At 33.3% G+C, this 23262-nt stretch overlaps 1 protein-coding gene across 2 annotated transcripts in view; it reads right to left on the bottom strand.

Annotated features, from left to right (window-relative positions):
* LOC115882700 (phosphoinositide 3-kinase adapter protein 1) overlaps positions 1–23262 on the bottom strand; it is a 73092-nt gene that overhangs the window by 14804 nt on the left and 35026 nt on the right. The gene's annotated exons all lie outside the window — the stretch shown is intronic.

Genomic DNA, 23262 nt, shown 5'->3' with positions numbered 1-23262 from the left:
TTTGATTTTTTGGTATCTCTTTCTAAATTAAAAGTGAAACTCCCTATCTGTTAATTATACGAGGGAAAACAAAATGTTGATATTTTGGTGAAAGTTTGAAACACCCTGTGGAATATGTTAAAACAGCAAGAAATTTAAAAATCATTTTATCATCTAGATAATCCTTTCTGGATAGTTTGTTTTTTGGTTCATCTCATTAGCTTTATTTTTGTTGGAGATATTCGCTTTTGAAGAAGACACTAAAATTTTTTCGTAATTTTTACATTAAGACCATGCCGTTGCTTTTGGTCCTCCCTAGTCAACAGATCTAGTAAGTTCTGATCCCGAAGCAGGCCTTCTTGACATCAGATTTGGTTCATTTAGTCTTCTTTTTATAGTCCCTTAGTTAATATGTACGTTCCTTAGGTGCAATTCATTATAAATTTGAACAGCTGGTAAACGGCGGTTTCTTAGCGATAAACTTACAATAAGTCGATCGTCTCGATTAGAAGTTCTCATACGAAGGTTCCTGGACGTCTAGATTGACATCCTCATGGACGTGGCCATAATTTAAAAACCACTCAGTATACTCTATGATATTAAAGTATTTCAGGAACCGAAATTTTATAGCAAATTCACTGAACTAAACAAATATAAAGCCTTTCATACGAAAAACTAAAACTTAAGTGTAAAAATATATTTGACTCACCCTGTATTTTAGTGTATATCTATAAAAATATTTTTGAAATGTGAACACATATTTTGTAAAACACATATTTTGTAAAAGGTTTGGAGTGAAAATCTCAAATAGGAATACTGATACAGAGTTTTTTGGGAACACGGAACCATCTTGTATGTATGCATTTGTATATGTATGTTTATTTAAATAGTAAAGTGAAAGCAACGAATTTAAATGGGTACACTTTGTAATATATATTATTAACAATACAATGCAAAAAGTTTTATAAAAATTCGTGCACAGTAAATGAATTCCGAGGTTTGTATCCCATAAGGACTTAAAGCACTCAACTTCTTCACTATATGTTAGCAGTTATAGTAACTTTCACCCTCAAAATTTCATTCGAATCGCTAAAAGCGCTTGGAGGAAAACCAATCAAAAAAAAAATGATTCACCCCTTGTAGCTACGAAACAAAGCAGAATCGGATCTATGTTGATGTGAAAAGTAATTAACATTTTTACTTGAGGAATCTCCTCACGAGAGATGACACATGTTTTTTGAGACACCCTGTACAGTGCGTTATTTATTTGTTGTGTATAAATCTGAAAAAAAAATCATCTAAAATATTGTAATGTATATTCATTAGATTCCTTGATTCATTCTTTAATAAAATCGATACTAATTTATGTGGGATTTTAATCAAAAAAGCTTGGCAAACTGAATAGAGTTTATTTTCAATAGAAATAAATGAAGCCAGTTTTATTTGATTTCGAGAAATATAAGGGAATATTCGTAATGGTTTGTTACGTAAAATTATCCAGAACGAACAAAACATTTTATATAGGAGTCTATATGGTTTCTTTGTCATATTAATAAGCCTATTATATATTGTCCTATTAGTCCTATTGACTCCTATTTATACAGGGTGAGTCTTAAGAAAGTGCAAATATTTTTAGGGGTAGTATATTTCGACTTCAGAAACACGTTTATGAGTTTTTTTTTTCGCGAAAAATAAAATATTAAAAATTTGGGATTTTTTGGTGGTAAATCAAGACAACAAACTGTCAGGACTGAAATCGTTTAATTTAATTCACTACTCACTTTTTTTTGCAAACGATAATTGTACGGTATAATCGAAAAAAAAACGGCGACACAAAATTATCATCGATTGTCATTTCCCAGCCGTCTTCGACGGCGTTTTTCTTTGGATCGTATGGTTAGTATGATATACAGTATGTTCCCGGATTGTCTTTATAAGATAAAACATTTTTTTATTATTAACATTTTGGGAAAAATGCATTCTTCATAAATGTTTTTGCTTGTTCTAAAATTGTTAATCTCGTTTAGTTAGAAGATTACAACAAACAATGTCATATATTTGTTGCTGTTTTAAAATGTTAAAGAAGCACAAAATTTATTTAGTTCAATGCTACGAAAAGGGTGATAATAGTTATCGGAAAATGTGATACTTTAACAACAGCATATTTTCATGTTTTTTTGTAATTTTCTCTAAAACGGTATGGAAATTTGGAAAATTATAAACGGGATTAACCATTTTAGAACAAGCAAATTTTTTTTATGAATGCATTTTTCTCAAAATGGTAACAATAAAAAAGTTTTTTCTCTTGTAAAGACATTCCGGGGACATACTGTATAATATTGAAAGAGAAGACTCAAAATCTCTATTTTTCTAGTATCCAGTATACATTTATTTTGACACATTTTACTGAGAAACTCTAAAACCTCGTTAGAGCTTTTAGAGAGATTGATTTTCTGCCTGGAAAACTTAACATAATATTCAGCTGTCACTAATTTTTCACCTGAGGGAAAACGCGTTTGTCAGTCACCACCTGGCTTAACCTTGCTACCCTTCATTTTTCGTGAGCAGGGTTCGGTATCGACCCCCATTACCCCAATTTTTTTCTATACACGCGTCAATCTGATCTATTTTAAGCACATTTCTTCAGTCTTTCTGTTTTTTAAGGTAGCTGAGCTGAAAAAATAACAGATTTTTTTATTTTAAGTATTTTTAACTCGATTTACTTCTGAAAAATACAGTTTCTTCTGTATTATATGCCTGATTGTAAGAAACTAGAGTTATATAGGCTTGATGCATTCTCCGCCGGTGCTGCCTCCATCGGAGAATATCATAAACAACAGGCATCTACAAATACACAGATTTAAATAGCGAGTATACGAAAAGTTTATTATATAACTATTCTAAAAGTGTTAGGAAGTATAATTTGTAAAAATTCCATTAATATTGCAAATTATAATTTATCCTCTCATAGTATATATGCCTATTTAATTTTTTGATTATGTAATGGGCACTTTGTTTCGTCAATCTATTTTTGATTTTGATCAAATCGGTGTGAGAAGCTGTGATGTTATAAAATGTTGTTTCCGGAGAGTGGAATACCCGAGAAAGTTGAGTTATCGAATGTTATTTCACCCAAAACCACATAATTACGCCTTCCTTTACGTATTAACATTTTCGGGTTCTTTTTCACTTAATTTTTACTAATTCGATTCACTAAAAAGAATCGTAATGCCCATCACTAATTCAAACTGTGCACCTGTACCTGTAATTGTTGCCGTAAAACGAGCAACTCAGCTTTTGTCACAGTACGTCTGTGTATTTTTACCAGCGTTTAGCTCCAACAATTGTTTCTATTTTCGTTTAACTCTCAGACGGTCATAAAACTTTTTTTTCCTTTTTACTGAATGGAAATAAACTTTTTAAGTGTCTTTTTGAAAAACGAAGTAAACCGAAGCCAGGAAATGACAGCTCCTTCCTTTTCTACCATGATTTTTGGCTCAATTAAGAGAAGGGTTTATAAAAACATATATTTGATATCAACTAAACTTACGAGTTTGGTAATCGAGGGCGCGATTTTTGAATTCATTGTTGCCAACCATGGAGATTTTCGACGCCGCGGCGTATTGACTAACTGGAATTTCAATTTCGCTCTGGGAATTCAGGTGGTAGCTCTGCTGTAAAAAATGTCAAGTTGCCACATTTATTTATTTATTTTCTAACTTTGTCATTATAATAATAAAATAAATAAATAAATGCCGCAACATGACATTTTTTACAGCAGAGCTACCACCTGAATCCCCAGCGCGAAATTTAAATTCCAAAAAAAAGTTAGTCAGCACGGCGCGGCGCCGAATATGTCCATGATTGACAACAATGAATTTCAAAATTAAACACTTATATAATAAACTATTATAATTATATATAATGTAATTATTTACTGATTACGATACTTTTATTTTACTTATACCTTTTTATAAACTTTAATGTAGCTAGTAATTATTGTTATTAAGAGAACCATCAAAAATAAAAAGAAACCATCGCGTTTTTCGTAGAATTTTAATGTATGGCTGGCACCACCTGAACCCCCCCAAATAAAAATCAGTATGCGACCATGCCTCCAGAGGTACTTCCTTTCGTTGCTCGGGTTCCAGGAAGTGAGATGACACGTGACCGGCTTCGGTACTAAGAGATAGTACTGAAATCGTCATAAATTTACTGTATTTTACTTGAATACAAAATTAATAAGCTGACAGTACCTGATATCTACTGTATGTTTTTTTTAATGGCAATGTTCTTAAGTATCTATGGATATCGATTTTTCAACTAGCTACTTCAATTAATCCAATTCTTGTGACACTTTATTTTATATCATAGATAAATATAATAAGTTTAGATTGAAAACTGTCCATAACAAAGGTCCATAAGGACAATGTAAATACTAGATATTTGGCGCTGTTCTTGTAGCGAATGCATCCAAAGCATTTGATGATTTGCGAGCGGTTCTGCTTTTTCCGGAATTATGTCGCCAAATATTTCTTTTCCTTAAATTTTGGGAACCACTGGATTTTTTCTGGGTTTTCTTTTTTTCTAAATTTAATCTACCACCTATGTTGCCCATCAAAATATGTTTTTTAAAGTTTTTTAATTAAAAATTTAAAAAATTCCAAATTTTTTTTCAGAAATACAAAATTTTCAAAATACTTTTTTACGTGTTTCTGAGGTCGAAATATACCACTACTAAAAATATTTGCACTTCGTTAAGACTCACTCTAAATTAAAAAAACTGTATTTGATATAAGAAAAACATATACGAAATACCTAAAATTAATTTTAAAAAATATAAAAGCATCAGAAATAAATAATTTTTCTATAAAAATGTCCGATAGTTCATAAATTTTGAAAGTTTCAGTTTTTTATATATGAAAATTGGCCCGTGAATGTACAGGGTGGTCGAAATTGGTCTGTTTTAACAGAGAAAACCTATTTCCTGACTAGATAGAGCAAAACCGACATATATATCATGGGTTCGATTTCTGAGACACGCCTAATGGCCTAAACTGCCTGTTGATATTTTCACTGCCAACTGAGATACTATTTTAATTTTTTACCATTTGAAAAATTGACCATAACTTTTGTATTTCGCGGAATAATAAAATTCTGTAAAACCGTTCTTGAGGCACTTTCTTAAGCACAATCCAGTGACGTAGTCAGTTTTTTTCTATACTTGCTCTTTTCGTCAGAAATAATAAAAATTATAATTTTTTAAATGGAAATCATAGTTGGCTATGAAGTTAAAAAATGCTGGCGTATAACCCTTTCCAACGATATAAAGTTATGTGTATTTATTTCTAAAAATGAGAGAAATATTACGTTTTTTTATCTTTGTATCGAAGCGGGCCTTGATTTTGCGTTGACCTAGTTGCCTAATTATTTTTGCCTATTTTTTATCACAATTTAATATTCTATATTATTATTTATCTGCTAATTAAAGACTTTTGAAAAGGTCAAGGTGAAAATCAACATTCTATATTAGTATTACCATTTACAATTAAAACGCCAGGGTTACAACTGCACTATTAAATGGAGAATTTAGAGAGAATTTGATTGGAACAAAGGGTCCCATATCTCGGCCTGCTAGGTACTGTAATTTAACTCATTTCAACCTTTTTAAGGGGGAAATTAAAAGATCGTATATATAAGGGAAGAACCATTGGGACGAGAGAAGAATTGCAGAAGACTACTAGGCAAGCTTTTGGACTTATTACACCAGTTCGCCTAATAAATCGTTGTAACTATGTGAGCAAAAGATGTTTATTGTATATTCAACAAGGAGGTGATTGACAAGGACAACAAGGACAGTTTGAATATGTTTGATGACTTTTTTTAGAAAACTATATTCGCCACTCAAAAAATACGTTTTTTTAGTTTTGTTCTTTGTTTATTGTATTGATTTCAATTGTAATTACTAATACTAATAGAGAATGTTAATTTACCTTTTCAAAGAAGTCTTTAATTATGCAGATAAATAATAATATAGAATATTAAATTGTCATAAAAAATAATTAGGCAAATAGATCTAGGCTCGCTTCGATATAAAGATAAAAAACCTAATATTTCTCTCATTCGTAGAAACAGATACCCATAACATTTATCGTTGGAAAGGGCAAAACGTCAGCATTTTTTAAGTTCATAGCCAACTATGATTTCCATTTAAAAAATTATATTTTTCATTATTTCCGATAAAAAGAGCAAACATAGAAAAAAACTGACTACGCCAGTGGATTGTGCTTAAAAAAGTGCTTTAAGAACGTTTTTACAGAATTTTATTATTCCGCGAAATAAAAAAGTTATGGGCAATTTTCAAAATGGTAAAAAAACAAAAAGACCCCGTATCTCAGCTGGCAGTGAAAATATCAACAGGGGGTTTGCGCTATTAATGGCATCAGAAATAAATAATTTTTCTATAAAAATGTCCGATAGTTCATAAATTTTGAAAGTTTCAGTATATATGAAAATTGGCCCGTGAATGTACAGGGTGGTCGAAATTGGTCTGTTTTAACAGAGAAAAACCTATTTCCTGACTAGATAGAGCAAAACCGACATACCTATATATCATGGGTTCGATTTCTGAGACACGCCTAATGGCCTAAACTGCCTGTTGATATTTTCACTGCCAACTGAGATACGGGGTCTTTTTTAATTTTTTACCATTTGAAAAATTGACCATTGACCCAACTTTTGTATTTCGCGGAATAATAAAATTCTGTAAAACCGTTCTTGAGGCACTTTTTTAAGCACAATCCGGTGACGTAGTTAGTTTTTTTCTATACTTGCTCTTTTTGTCAGAAATAATAAAAAATATAATTTTTTAAATGGAAATCATTATTTCCGATGTGTCTCAGAAATCGAGCCCATGACATCTATGTCGGTTTTGCTCTATCTAGTCAGGAAATAGGTTTTCTCTGTTAAAACAGACCAATTTCGACCACCCTGTACAGTTACATTCTGAACATCTTTGATAGTTCATATCAAATAAAGTTTTAGTCACGTGATTTTTACATATTTTCTTTACATATTTTCTTTTAATCAAAATATTTCAGGAATCAAAAATAAATTAATTATGAATATATAAACAGTTATTATTTACATCAACAAGACTCACCTACTTAACAGCACTTATGGGACATAAAGGGCCATTATTACTGCTTTCCCGTTCAAAATATTCTAAAGGTGCGTTCAGACCAGCTGCGCCGCTCTGCGCCGCGCAAAAAAATTTTTTAAATATACTTTTGTGCGCGCTAAAAAGAATACACTTCAAAAGTACATGTTAAATAAAATGTTTAGTGCGGCGTGGCGCAGAGCGGCGTAGCTGATGTGAACGCACCTTAATAAAATTGCGATGAGTTTTTTACGGCTATTAAGGTTCGTTATATTATGTATTATACAAATAATATTTGTTTGATTATTTTCGATGTTGATTATTTTCTACATTCATTAAAAAATTATTTGATTTGACTATATCTTCAGAACTTTACAGTTATGAACCCTCATCAGATCTTCAAAGATTATATTAGACAGCCATTAGTTATAAAATTCTATGTTTATATCGATGCCAGACCACCAAAAACACGTGTGAAATTAATTAAATGCCTAATAATCCTCTGTTTAGACTGAATGTAACAAATAATCCCTACGAGGGGATAATAACTGTTTCCTGCGACTGGCGGATTTGGTAGAACGTGCCAGGACGGGCAATCTAATCACTTTTCTAATTCACGAATTCATTCGGGATTGCCACCCTTTGCGTAGGCGGCTATTTTGGGCGGCTGTAGTCGGGACGCCCATTTATTAGGCAGATATGACGCGTCAGAAAGATATGCCGACGACGCCGAAACGATTTTGTCGCGGGTCGATGCTTTTGTATGAATTATTGCCTTGAACAACTAAGAAATAAAGTAAACTAAATGTAAAAACAAATTCCTAAAAGAAATACAGTCAGATGCAAAAAACGTAATGGAATTTCTTTTCGTCAAATTTAAAGTGTTATATTTTTTTTATTTTTAGCTCTATTTTCATGAATTTTTTAGCAAACTATATATAAATCTGTCAACTTTATTCTTAAATTCAGTTTTGTATAAACTTTAGTATTTGGCCGATTATATACAGGATTAATTGAAGGGTTGTTTTTGGCCCTAACTTTAAAACACCCTGTGCAATAATTTCACGAGTGACTTTTCTAAAAACCATTATTTTTCGATCAGAACCATGCTCACCCTCATAAGACGTACGTTCGCCTCTTCCCGCGCTTCAGCTGATAGTTGTGACGTCATTGTAGTCCTTGTCAAAGCCTTCGTGGCCTTGTCATAATAGTGTGTATTATTAGTTGCCTATGGTAAACTTATAAAAATAACAGCTGAGAAATTTTGAGTTAATTATTTTGTCAATTTTAAATGTGAAAAAGGTGTCTTTAAAGTTTTTAGAGCTGTAGTATGTATAAATACGTTCATTTTGTGTTGTGGATTGTGACAAAGTGCATACTAAGTGCCCACGATTTTGTTTATTAATTATTTTAAAGCAAAATATGGAAGTACTCTAAAAAGAATGCTTGCAAAAGGTGATGCTGGGAACTGCTGTTCTTAAAAATGCATTTTTTCCACCATTGTTTTCGTGGTAGCTAGAGGGCGCTGTTTGATATCATAACAGATATTGCGCTTTTGCGTAAAAAAATTAAATAGGAGGCTATATTTCTCTTTGCACAGTTAAATAGAGCACAAAATTTTCAAAATATCAGCGCAAACCGCAACTTTCTATCTGCTCTCTAACCGGAGATATTAAGAGAAAAAATCATGTTAGGCTGCCGCTTAGGATTATATGGTCTAAAAATTATAGTAGTAGGCTAGGGAACAAAATGAGAGTAAATTAGTTACGTCAAAATATCAAAACATTTAAGTTCAGTTTTCATGCATCCGAATTTGGGGCGTTTTCTTAAAAAAATGACTTCATAATTATTTAAACGTGTTTATGTAACTTTACCATCCATCCATATAATTTTTACGAATTTCTTGGTTAATTATATGTAATTAGTTCTCAGATTAAAATATCCGAAAGTCGGAGAATCAATAATTTTATTAAAATTTCTAGGAATTTTGTGCCGCCATATTGTTTTTAACAGAAAACCGCCGAATTTCGTATGGTCAAAAACTAGGGGTTTATTCATATAACGTCATTTAGTTATTAATCCAAGTTCGTCCTTGTATATTATAAAGTTTATTCCATCCATTATATTATAAAGTTTATGTCGTTTGGGTCAATTTTCATATAACACCGAACGAAGGTGCGAATCTTAACAGTATGCACTACTGCTCCAAATCTGCCCTTGATGCAAGTAGTTTAGCACCAAGACCGTTGGTCGGTAAATGTTTACGCAGGAATTCTAGGATAGCGAATGATTGGACTTTTTTAAGTATCTGAATGAAATGAACTATCCATAATTTCTAAGAAATGAATTGCCAATTTTGTTAGGGGATCTATCATGATGAAATTGCATTTGTTGCAATTTCAACAGCATGAATGTCGTTGGTGTAGTTGAGGCAGTGGTGCCGCTTATTTTGCTATGAATGTGTGGGACTTCTTGGATACCACTTACTTTAGTAGATAGAGACGCTGGAGCGGCATATTTCCATGGCCAGCTCGGTCATCGGATACAATATGCCTGGGTTTTAATTTATGGGGTCGAATCAGGAACAAAACATGGATAGATAATAATTAAACGGTATTAAAATGAAATTAAAATATATGTTTTGATATTTTGAAGTTAATTTGTGATTTTGACGTAACCAATTTACCTCTTTTTGTTTCCAAGCCTACTACTATAATTCTTAGACTATATAATCCTAAGCGGCAGCTTAACATGATTTGTTCTTTTAATATCTCCGGTTAGAGAGAAGATAGAAAGTTGCGGTTTCCGCTAATATGTTGGAAATTTCGTGCTCTATTTAACTGTGTAAAGAGAAATATAGCCTCCTATTTAATTTTTTTTAGGCAAAAGCGCAATATCTGTTATGATGTCAAACAGCGCCCTCTAGCTACCACGAAAAAAATTGTGGAAATAAAATTTATACTGGAAATCATTAAGGAAGAAAAGCTCTTTTAAACGAGCCCTAGTTTGTTTAAATCGCGTAACCTAAACCAGAGTTATCCTTATTTTAATAAAAGCAAGTTTAACCTTCCCCCACCACTTTATTTTATGAGATGGAGCAAAATACTTTATATCAAAAAAATTACAAATTTCTCGATGATTACAATAGTAATGTTTAAAATACCTGTTCACCTGCATATTAAAACCCATGTTTTCTGAGTGGCTATTAGAGAAACGCCCCCTAGCGGGCATTTCTCAAACTTGAAAATAATTTCCAGCGATTTCTCTTGGTCGATTTACTTATAAGAATTTTTTTCCCAAAGTTATATGAGAAGTAGTTTCTGAGATACAGCCGGCGTCCATTCTTAGTTGGCCACCCGGTACAATATTTTATCTACGTCTAACTATAAAAACACACAATGAATTTTAAAAATTATTGTACTTAACTATATAATTTAGTTTATAATCATCTGCTGATGAGGCTAATATGGTTAGCGAAACGCGCGTCCAGTGTAGAAGTAAAAGTGTTTTGGTGTATTGTGGTGATTTAGTGTTTTTATTTTACTGTGTAACACCAAAGGTTCCAACCCTCAACTGTAAACTTAACTATATAATAATAATAGCTCCCGTATATAGCGTTTAACGCCTTGGGAGTAGCAAGGTACAGTTTGCCATGCTAGAGCCGTTCGGTATACAAGGAAGTACTTAACTATATACCTATCCTAAAAATCAATTACCTTAATACCTTTGTTCAAATAACACCATGAATGGCAATGTCAATATGACAGTAAATAATATTGATGTCACTAGTTTAAAAAATGAGCGATTCGGAAAGTATTCCCTCTGACATTGAAGAAAAGGCATTCAGAGCCATTTCTGGATTGCTTCCAGCAAGATCGAATCAGAAGTATGAATATACATACTCTAAGTATGAAAAATGGTGCACCGAAAAAAAAGTACACAACTATGGAAATGAAAAGGTGCTCATAACATATTTTTCCAATTTATCCGCTACTTATAAGCCTTCGTCTCTTTGGGCTTTCTATTCAATGATACGCACTATGATATCTATTAAAATGAATGTATATGCTTCATCAGAAAATTCATTTCATTCAATTTCAAGTAAATGTCTGAACATTTACTTGAAAGATTGTTCAAACTGTATCATTAACATTTATAATAAATAAGTTTTCATGTTTTTATAATTATTATCAATAGAATAGTTTATTTGTATTTACTAGGTATTTAGTGCAAAATATAAATATTTTTTTCTCGTTGGTAGTCATCTAAGCAAGGAGTGCGGTACCCAAAATGCGTGAGTTAAGAGCTTCTTAACTTACTGACGGTAGATAAAAAAATATTCAGATTTCCTCTCAGATTTGTTAGGAATAAAAACCGTGTTTTACAAAAACAGATGTTTTTTCTTTATGCAATATATTATGTGTTATTAATTTGGATGAGTGTGCGACCTCGTGCCAGTCTCCAAATCCAGACTTTTTCGCTGGAAATCATTAAAAACCGAAACAAAACCCGGCTGGACAGCGCCTGTGCCTCGTTATCGACACTTTCGACCTTTCTCAAACCGCAAATCTCTTCAAATCTGACCTGCATCCGACTAAAATCTAAATATCGCCGTCGCATCCATTATAAATAAAAACGGAATAAGGTTCTTCGCTAATCCAACCGTTTGATGAACAGCTGGACCCATTTAGCTCATCGATATTTTATATTTATGACAGTTCGAAGAAATTATTGATGAAACGAAATGTCTTTAGGAAACTAATAATTGGAAAATTTGTAATTTAATGCACCGGTATGCCAGTATCTTTAGTATAGATTGTCATTCCCCGGCCGTCTTTGACGCATTTTTTTTCATCATACGGTATATGACAAAATAGGTTTGTTAATTTATATAACAGGGTGGTCCAAATTGTATTCCGGAAACTTCGGCAGCATATTCTGCAAATAAAAATAGGTAAAAAAGTTCGTATAAATGTATGTCCTAAAATGCTTAGTTTCGGAGATACAGGGTGTAGAAATTTTATTTTTATTTCGATTTTTTCTAAATAATTTCTGAAGTAAAGTCAATATTTAGATGAAAATTGTTGTCTGGAAGTTTTTTGACATGAGAAATTTGATTTTGATGTCAATATGACTCCTACTGGTAGAGGGCGCCACCTACATGTGTTTTAACTGTTTTGAAGCGTAATAACTTTTTGTCCGTACCTGTATAAAACTACCGAGGGAAAAAATATACATCTCTGTAATTTTCTACGTAAAAAATATCTCTTTGTAAAAATCGCTACGAGTCTCAAGATATTTAGAATGGAAATAGTCAATACATGCCATTATTCACGAAAAATAAACACGTTGAGTAGATAGTTATTTGATTGAAATGACAAATTTGGGAACATTTTATTTTTTTAAATTAATCATAATTTTTTCTTCGAGAAAATGACGATAAAATCTGTTTTTGTTAAAGTTTCTGTTGAACTTTTGGCACAAAAACATTTCAAATTTATGATTTCAGTCTAATAACTATTTAGTCAACATGTTTAATTTATGTCAATGATGACAGGTATTGATAATTTCGATTCGAAATATCTGGAGAACCAATACTCGTAGCGATTTTTAACAAGAGACCTTTTTTACGTAAAAAAAGTCGTTAATGTATATTTTTTTTACTATTTATTACTCAGTAGTTTTATACAGGTACGGACGAAAAGTTATTACTCTTCAAACCAGTTAAAAAATACATATGTAGGTGGCGCCTTCTACTAGTAGGAGTCATATTGACATCAAAATCAAATTTCTCATGTCAAAAAACTCCCAGAAACTAATTTTAATCCAAAAATTGACGTTACTGCAGAAATTATTTGGAAAAAATCGAAATGAAAATGAAACTTCTACACCCTGTATCTCCGAAACTAAGCATTTTTGGACATACATCTATACGAATATTTCTACTTTATTTTATCTGGCAGAATAATATGCTTCCGAAGTTTCCGGAATACAGTTCGGACCACCCTGTATATATTTTAAATCAATCTTTTTTTACATCTTTGGCAAGGCCTAATCGCACTTTTACAAGCTAAATCAATAAAATAATATCCGTTCTCAAAGAAATAAATACAATTTTCTACTTCAAAGGAATCTATTTTCCGTTGCCACGAGGCATTATCTTGGATATTTGTCCATTAAATATAATAAGAAAAGTTATTTCTCTGCAAAAAGGATATGATTATAGCTCTATACCTACAAAACATCCCCCTTTAGAACATTTTCTGTAATGACAATGACTGGAAGTAAAAACTATACTGTGCGAATACTAAGAGACGCTATTCATAAAAAAATTAACAAATATTGATTTGTTTTTTAAATATGTCAATATTTTTATTTCGTTGTGTTTTGTGAATATTCGCTGTGTGATTTTGGCAATTTCCTCATTAATTACTGGTGTATTTGTACTTATTTTACTAAGTACATTTTATTTTAATTATTCATATTTAATTGCAATGGCTTTTTTCGACCCAGAAGGCAAACCTGCGAAGAAGAAGTGTAGCTTTCCTAATTGCAACAACGAAAATGGCAGTTTTATTTGTTTTCCAAATCCCCGGAAAGATTCTAATTGTTTTGTACGTTTTTTTTCAGTTTATAGGTATAAAATACATAATTTATAATAACATCAATAATTAAAAAAATACCTATATAAGTATTTCTTTAAAATTAAAAAAATGTTTCTGTAATATTCAAAAAAAAAATTAAATATAGGGATCGATATTTCATGGATTTAGTGCGCGAACAAACTCAAGGGGCGCTTCTTTTACTTTCATTTCATGACATATAAGTCAAAATTATAAAGGGGGATGTTTTGTGCTCTACACCTTTTTGTTAAGAAGGTGTATTTAGACTTTATGTTATAATAGAAATAAATATTTTGTATAATTAGTTTAACAATGAGCTCAATCATTTTACCATCAATATATTTTTGAATGATCAGTTTTATTAAATATATTAAACTTATTTTAGTCTCTTTTTTAATTTATTTTCCAAAATTGTTGAATACAATAATAGGTATCTGAACAGGAATCCAAAAATTTCAAAACTTAATTTATTTTTTTAAACAGTTTTATTTTTATTCCATGCGGAAGTGAATATCACTATGTTTTAGAAAATTTAGATCTTGTATTTTTATAAGGAACAACAGACATGTTTTTAGCAGTCTGCTCTTAAGTTTCCCTAGAGGAAGATACATCATCTTCAAATCAAAATAATATTTATTTTTTTCTTTGGTGTTTGGAATAGATGGTATTAGAACAGTATAAAAATATCTGAAAATGTATCAAAATCTATTCAAGATTTAAATATTATGTTTTTTTTTGTGGAAATATCCCACAATATTAAGATTTCACATTTAAGATAGTAGTATTTTTCCTGTTGGCGTGGCATATTTTTATCTGATCCTCCGGGGAAAGATGCATCATCCTCCGATCGAGATTTATGATATAGAACGTGACTTTAATTGCCTCCAGCTTAAAAATAGCGGCTAATTTACTTACAGGGTGTTACGAAAACCGTTAACGACATATTAACAACGCGCCAGGCAAATTAGAATTTGATTTATACAGCGGTAATTCGTTTTTTGCTCGAAAATATTCGTTGAATGCGAATATAAGGTAGAGATGCCTCTATGCCGGTTGATTTTTAGTGGTTAACTAGCTAACCTATACAGAAGCAGAGTTTCTAACCAAATTTATACGAAAATGTATCTTTAAAAAAATATGAAATTTCTCCCCAATCTGAGAAAAGTCTTAAGAGTCTATTATGCCGGGTCCAGACCAAGGCGACAAAAAATAAACACCATTTTGAGACAAAAACAAGACAAACTTGCGACAAAAAATGGGGAATTCTGACAAGACAAACTTTAAGCGGCCCTCGCACGATCAATAATATTGTCAATATATTTCATTGTCAATGTTTTATCAATATTTGAAAGATGGCCTGACACGGTCAATACATACTATATCAATATTAAGTTTTGTGCATGTGCAGATATTAAGTGTGAATTATACCCTATGCCAAAAACTGAAAGATATGAAAAAAGCGTATATATGAAAAAAGGTGTATTGCCATAATTTTGGCATATTTAAGTCAGAAATAAGTTAAGAAAAGGCGTTGATAAAAAATGTGTGAAAAAATGGATATCAGAAATTAAAAGGTTAGGTAACCAAACCAAACTAAATCTTCTAGATTGTGATCTTCTGATGATTGCGATCCAAAACCGGTGAAAACAACACCAGCGATATTCCGTCTTTCGTCATGGTTACGAATAAACTAGTTAAATCTTGTCAATCACGCGACCTAACGATCATAATATTGTCAATACGACTAGCTCCGCCTTTAATATTGTCGAGTATTTCGAGTATCGTCCCGAACAGTGCCGGATTAAGGTCCTAGGGGGCCCGGGGCTAGGGGCTACCCTTGGGGCCCCCCAGGTCGGATTATTTTTCCTCATTGCTGTTATTTTCACTTAAACTAATATTGCTTGAAGTTGAACAGGAAGGCAGTTCATGATCTTGGTGTTTATTCAACTCAGAATTTGACGTTGAAGGGGTTTTGCAAATACTAAAAAAGTCTGTTACTTTAGGCAATTTTAAAGTTTTCTTTAGGTTTTCTTCTTATATCTTAAATTAATTTAAAATATCCCTAAGTTTTCGCAGATTTAAAAATACAGAGTGTTCCGAAACTATTGTACCAAAATCTAAAGGTTGGTAGATCTCGCCAAAATAAACGTTTTGAGATGGGACACTGAGGGTGCATCCACACTATCCTGAAAACGACGTATCGGCGTAACGACCTTGAATCGATTTCCAGTAATTCTATTGGCAGAAATTTTTGACAGATAAAATTTCTGACAGATGAATTTTTCAGCCAATAGAATTACTGGACATCTATTCAAGGTCGTTACGCCGATACGCCGTTTTTAGGATAGTGTGGATGCAGCCTGATGGTCGGAAATGCGTCGTTTTCAAAATACAGGGTGTTAAACTTTTAAGAAAAAAAATCGATCTTTTTTAATATCTATTATACCACTACTATACTATTTACTATAATACCAAAATATTATTGAATTGAATATTATTGCACCGTTTTCGCTTGAAATAATAAAAACCATTTTCATACATGTGACCAAATCGCTAAAATGGTAATGTAAATTTTAATGGTAAAATTTGAAAAACGACAATAATTTAGTTTTGGTTGAACATAGTTCGTACTATGTTCATAGAAAGAAGTTTTTGGAAAATAAAAAATCTTTTTAAACTTAAATTTGCCGTTTTACAAATTTTGCTATTTAAATTTATGGTAACATTTTAGCGATTTGGTTATGCATGAAAATGGTGTTTATTTTTTTACGCAAAAATGGTGCGTCGGATAAAAAAAGTCAAGAAATAAAATATGTTGTAAATTGAATGGGGATTTCAAAAACAATATTAATTTTATTTAAAAAGTAGTGGCGTTACCATTCAACGCGAATGGCAATAGAGACTTCAAACTCTACAGATATAAAAAGACTCAAAAGACCTTTAAAACAAGGTATCACTCGACCCCCTATTCCATTTAAAATTATTTTTAGGGTGATAGTGCCGTCAAAGGGGTGCAAGCAAAGAGGGTGTAAATACCAAGGTACTTATAATATATTAATGCGCTTATTTTTAAAAGAAGAAAACTTAAGAAAGTTATTGTTAATTTAATTGTCAATACCAAAATTATTATGTAAATGATCATATCAAGTAAATGCGTAATAAGGCTAAAACTGATTCCTACCTTACGTTTAGCAGATCCACTAAGATATTTTCTGCTACATGATATTTTTTAAAATACTGGTATACACTACACAGTTAAAAAGTATTATTGTTCTTGTTGTCTTAAATCTATTATTCGCAATCGCTTACTTTATAGATGCGCTATGCAAAAGTTACTAATCAAATAGAATAAAAAAGAGGATTCTAATCTGAGTAATTCCCCTAGCGCTTTCGGCTTTCGGTAATTCATCCATCCCGAAAAATTTAAAAAGAAGAACGAGCCATTGTCTATGCAGCACTCTTGATATTTTTTGGGGAAAGTGTGTTGCCGCCCAAAAAAAAAAGAAGAAGAGTCAGTGTTTTTAGCATTATGAGAATAACAAGTTGTCTGTTGCAATATATTGCAATATATTTAATAAGACTAAATACCTATGTACATTTTCATTTAACTAATCTCGATTAAATTCTCCTGATTCGGGGGCCCCTCTCAATGACGGGGCCTGGGGCTATAGCCCCCATAGCCCCCCCCTTAATCCAGGCCTGGTCCCGAAAATCCATCAATATATTGAAAGGACATCAATATATACGCTCAAACGCTCAATAATATTGTCAAAAATCCAAAATAGTGACAAGATTATTGATCGTGTGAGGGCCGCTTATAGATAAATTGTCCACACCGCAAAGACATAAGTACAATAAAGTCAAAAGTTTAGTTGTTGCGAATGAGTTTTATTTACCATGTGCGATTTCACTGGTCGTCTACTGTTGGCAGCACACGCCATCCACACTGCGCCGACAACTTGTCGTAAAATATACAATCAAAACATAAACACTTTGATCTTTACCGACTGGAGACGGGACATTGAAAAGTCTCCGAATTTTGAAACAAAACAAAAAAGAAACAAAAATGTCGCAGAAAAGGTTTTGTAGCAATTTTGTCGTAAAACGAATGTTTCTGTCTTGTCGTTGTTTTGTCTGCTTGGTCTGGACCCGGCATTACGCTGTACTGTTTGCGTCGCTCTCAGGGGTCGGGTAAAGCGGGTGTGTGACCGAAGAAAATATACAGGGTGATCCGAACTGTATTCCGGAAACTTCGGCAGCGTATTCTGCAGATAAAAATAAGTAAAAAAGTTCCTATAAATGTATGTCCTAAAATCCTTAGTTTCAGAGATACAGGGTGTAGAAGCTTCATTTTTATTTCCATATTTCCTAAATAATTTCTGAACTAACGTCAATATTTAGATGAAAATGGTGTCTGGGAGTTTTTTAGCATGAGAAATTTGATTTTGATGTCAAAATGACTCCTACTTGTAGAGGGCGCCACCTACATATTTTTTAACTGGTTTGAAAAGTAATAACTTTTCGTCCGTACCTGTATAAAACTACTGAGTAAAAAAATATACATTTACGACGTGTTTTACGTAAAAAAAATCTCTTGGTAAAAATCGCCACGAATTATGGTTCTCGAGATATTTGGAATCGAAATTATCAATACCTGTCATCATTGGCATAAATTAAACTTGTTGACTAAATAGTTATTAGACTGAAATCATAAATTTGAAATGTTTTTGTGCTAAAAGTTCAATTGAAACTGTTTTATCCTCATTTTTTCGCAGAAAAATGTATGATTAATTTAAAAAAATAAAATTTTTTAGATTTATTATTTCAGTCAAATAACTATCTACCCAATGCGTTTATTTTTTGTCAGTAATGCCATGTATTGACTATTTTCATTATAAATATGTTGAGAACGAGTGCTCGTAGCGATTTTTACCAAGAGACATTTTTTACGTAAAAAGTCACGAAAATGTATATTTTTTCTTTCACTCATTAGTCTTATACAGGTATTTACGAAAAGTTATTACTCTTCAAAACAGTTAAAACATATGTAAGTGTCGCCCCCTACAAATAGGAGTCATATTGACATCAAAATCCAAATTTCCCATGTCAAAAAACTCCCAGACACCAATTTTCATCCAAACATTGACGTTACTTCATAAAATATTTGGGAAAAATCGAAATAAAAATGAAACTTCTACACCCTGTATCTCAGAAACTACCTAAGCATTTTAGGACATACATTTATATAAACTGTTTTACTTATTTTTATCTGCAGAATATGTTGCCGAAGTTTCCGGAATACAGTTCGGACCACCCTGTATATTATATTTCAGAAATCTGCCCTAAGGCTTAGCCCGATCCTGCCGTGTTAAGCGGCCCTTACACGATCAATAATATTGCCAATATTTTTTATTGTCAATATTTTATCAATATTTGAAAATCAATACAATACATATAGGTCAATACATATATCAATATTAAGTTTTGTGCAGATATTAAGTGTGAATTATACTCTATACCAAAAAAAAAAGCGTGTATTGCCATCATTTTGGCATATGTAAGTGAGAAAAAATCGAGGAAAAAATTTATAAAAAGACGTTGGACCAAAAATGGATTTCAAAAATAAAAAGGTTTGGCCAACTAAATCTTCTAGAGTACGTTAAGAAACAAGATCCTGATGATTGCGATCTAAAACTGGTGAAAACAACGACAGCGATGTTCCGTCTTCCGCCATGGTTACCAATAAACTAGTCAAATCTTGTCAATCATGCGACCTAACGATCAATATATTGTTAATACGACTAGCTCCGCCTTTAATATTGTCGAGTATTTTCAGGGTCCCGAAAATCTATCAATATATTGAAAGTACTTCAATATGTACGCTCAAACGCTCAATAATATTGTCAATAATACAAAGTATTGACAATATTATTGATCGTGTGAGGGTCGCTTTAAGCCACACCCAAAATTCCAAACACACGTACTTGGATTAAGGCTTGATTAACCTTTGCAGAGCTTCGGCATTTGCAGCGAGCAATTTGTTAGAAAACGGTATAAATTATATATCACTGTAATCACAAAATTTCAATCTATTTCTGTATTGTAACGGAATTTTAAATTATGTCTTTATTTTCGACAAAATTTAGTACAAACATAAGGAATGTTTTGTTGATGTTTGACCATCAAAATCTTAAAAATAAAGAAATTGTCTAAAAATGTGTTACAATACGGATATAGTATAATTATTTATACTTTACTTTATCTTTAATATCCTTCTTCATTTATGTAAAAATACCTAGTCAGTTTTACATAAAACGTTAAATGCCCAACGCTTATTTTGCTACTTTTCCGGACTAGTGAAATGGACTCATAAAGCTAATAAGCTTTAAAATTTCAGGAAGCGTATTGATAAAACGAGAATGACGAAGGAAATTATACCAAAGACGTAATATATCGAAGAGAGTACAAGAGCTCCTCGATCCCAATTAAGTTCATTTAAATTTTACTTTTAAAATCGAACCTGGTCGAGCGTCCCGACTTCCTTTTTCCATTTTAATTATCTTTTATTAAGTTAAATATAGTCAGATGACAGTACAAAGAGCTGGCGTAACGTCAAACAATGATCGGTTAATGGACGGTTATATAGGGTCTTCCTCGCAGCCAGCGCGTCTCTGGACCGGATGCAGCGATGTCAAGAGATCGGGGCCTGGCCATCAGGACAAGACAGAAAACGAAACACTCGTAAAAATAGAGGAAGGAGTCGCTCGTTTTTCTTTCATCTCCTCTGTCTCGAAATTACGACGCATAGTTCGGATTTCGGAAAATTAAACACCAGGTCAGATCCTTAAATCGTTAGAAGACCTTTATACTCAACAATACATTGCAATGATTCAACGGAAATAGTATACATATTAAACAACGAGTTTTGAAAACGACGTTTTGCACACGAGTTCGACAGTTTGTTGGCTCGAGCTGCAGGCAAGAGCCACAAGTCGAACGAGTGTACAAAGAAGTTTTCGAACGAATTTTTTACGCTATTTTTTCTACGACTACAAATTAGCAGCAGACTCACTCAGTTTTTGCCAGTTTTGTGAAATAATTTGCGATGTAATGATGACACTTTTCTGACGGCTGCGTTGCGCTTGGCGTTTCAGCTAAACATTGGAGGTTAAAAATGTTAAAATTGGCACATGTCGTGTGCTAAATCCTTAGCACACAACGGTTTGCAAAACGCCAATTTCAGATCGAGTTTTCCGTGTGTCAAACTGCATTTTCTAGGCTAGTCGTAGAAAAACATCTTTTAATAAGTGTAATGTCTGTAATGTTTTTGAATTTCGTTAATAAAAAATTAAATATTCAGGCGGAATTGCATTATCTTTAAGAGTCCATTTCACTAGTCCGAAAAAGTAGCAAAATAAGCGTTCGGCATTTAACGTTTTATGTAAAACTGACTAGGTATTTTTACACAAATAAAGAAGGAAATTAGCATAAACGATTATACTATACTCTATTGTTAGCACATCTTCTTTAGACAACTTTTTCATTTTTAAGATTTTTCTGGTCAAACATCAACAAAATATTCTTATGTTTGGACTAAAATATTTTCTCGAACATAAAGACATAATTTAAAATTCCGTACAATACGAAAATAGATTGTGTTTTGTGATATACAGTGAATATAATTTATTTAATTATCGTACAAATGGCTTCGAAATATCTATGGCCCCAAAGGCTCTTTCTCCTCAGGAGATGCACAAGACCCTTAGTCCGCTCAGGTGGGAAGCTCCTGGTCAGGTGCTGGGGGGAATCCCCTATAGCACTTGGCTTGGTCTAAGATGCATCTCACTCATCGTCTAGTCCCTGACTGTAGTGTCGTGTCCAGGGAATTGCACCAAGACATTATAACGATACCGGGCGGGCTACGGACAGCCTCAACCTTGGGGCACCCCATTGTATTGTACCCCTTACTTCTACTATGGGGGGCTCTGTAGAAGTGGGCCGACCTGTCAACCTTCAGCGACTAATAGGAACACTATGAGATCTGATATCAATAGCCTCAATAAAAACATCATCGGTGAAGCTGTGGGGAAAACCCCTAGCGACACTGAGAACATTAACAGAGCCATCTGCGATGAGACATCCTCCCGTAGTCATACCAAGCTACCACTCCTCCAACGGGTCGGGAGCCTAGCCTCCTACTCTTAAAACCCAACAGCGACCACAAAGCACACCGTTTCGCCTTCACCCGGCTTGGGTCGTAAGCTCTCCTCCGCTGTTGAGGACACTGGGTCTCCCGTAGGAAGTCCCTAGGACTCGTATTGATTGAGTTACTAAACTCAAGGAAAAGCGAGGACACGAATAGATCTCTAACGGTCGCAAGAATTAAAACATCAACTTATTATAATTAATACATTCTCCCTATGTCAAAAATTAATCAATGCCACAACAACACTCCTTAATCAAGACCCCCCCCCATTAACTAACCACCAGAAAACAGTCGAATCATTCCGGACCCATTTCTCGGCCCCCTGTAGGACCCTACACCACCAGGGAATCGCGGAACCACCCGCCCACAGCCATTCAGGCCAGACTTATCTCCAAACAGATACTTCCAACTACCTATACATTTTCCCTTCTGGCCTACACACACCTCTCTTCTCTCACCCCAACCCCTCCCCCGACGAGCGACCCGAATGCTACACCACCCGTAACTCGCTCCTCTCCACCCCCTCACTCGCACACTGCCACTCCTCCCTTCCAACCCGACACTTCTCTGCACGCACCCCTCCGCTCCACCTGTACATTCATTACCAAATAAACTTATTATCACGTTAGTCACCGGTGACTCTAGCTCATGACCAGCCACAGCATTGGCCCACCTTTTACCTATTTTTCTTACCCATCAACAATACTTTTCTATGAAAACAAACCATGAAACTCCTACACTATAAAAAATGCTAATGTTCCTGTGTCGTCTCTACTGAAAGTAACGACTTGCTCCAGAAGAGGTTGCTTCTTTTTACTTAAAAATACGCGTTAATCTCGGCCTCTTTCCTCAAAAACTTCGTTGTCCGCCGGAGATATTTCTTGTCCCTTTTCATTTAAATTCTACTAAACAAGTAACAAAGCCACTCTTTCTTCTTCCTGATCGTCCGAGCCCGGATGCGCCAGGGCTAACTACGTCAACATTACTAATTATATACAACAGTTATTATTTACAATCAACCCTAAAAACCTCTCCTTCCGACACCAGCTTACAGGACATTAAAGCGGCCAATTCACTTACCGCTTTCCAGTTCCTATAAATATCCTAATCAAAGTTGCCAGACTGACCGTTTTTTCGGGCCTCATTAACGATCTCTATGTTACACTATCGCACTACACAGCAGTTGCCTAAAACGACAGTTTTGACGGGCAAGTCTGTACGAGAAACCATTCATTTAGCTTTAACAGATCACAACCCATCTATTTACTCTAAAAGTAGATCTCTCCTCTTTTTTT

The sequence above is a fragment of the Sitophilus oryzae genome, unplaced genomic scaffold, assembly GCF_002938485.1.
Source record: "Sitophilus oryzae breed Bouriz unplaced genomic scaffold, Soryzae_2.0 scaffold_179_pilon_pilon, whole genome shotgun sequence".
Lineage (NCBI taxonomy): Eukaryota > Metazoa > Arthropoda > Insecta > Coleoptera > Curculionidae > Sitophilus > Sitophilus oryzae.
The sequence above is the reverse complement of the archived record's forward strand: the minus strand, read 5'-3'. Positions and strand labels throughout refer to the sequence as shown.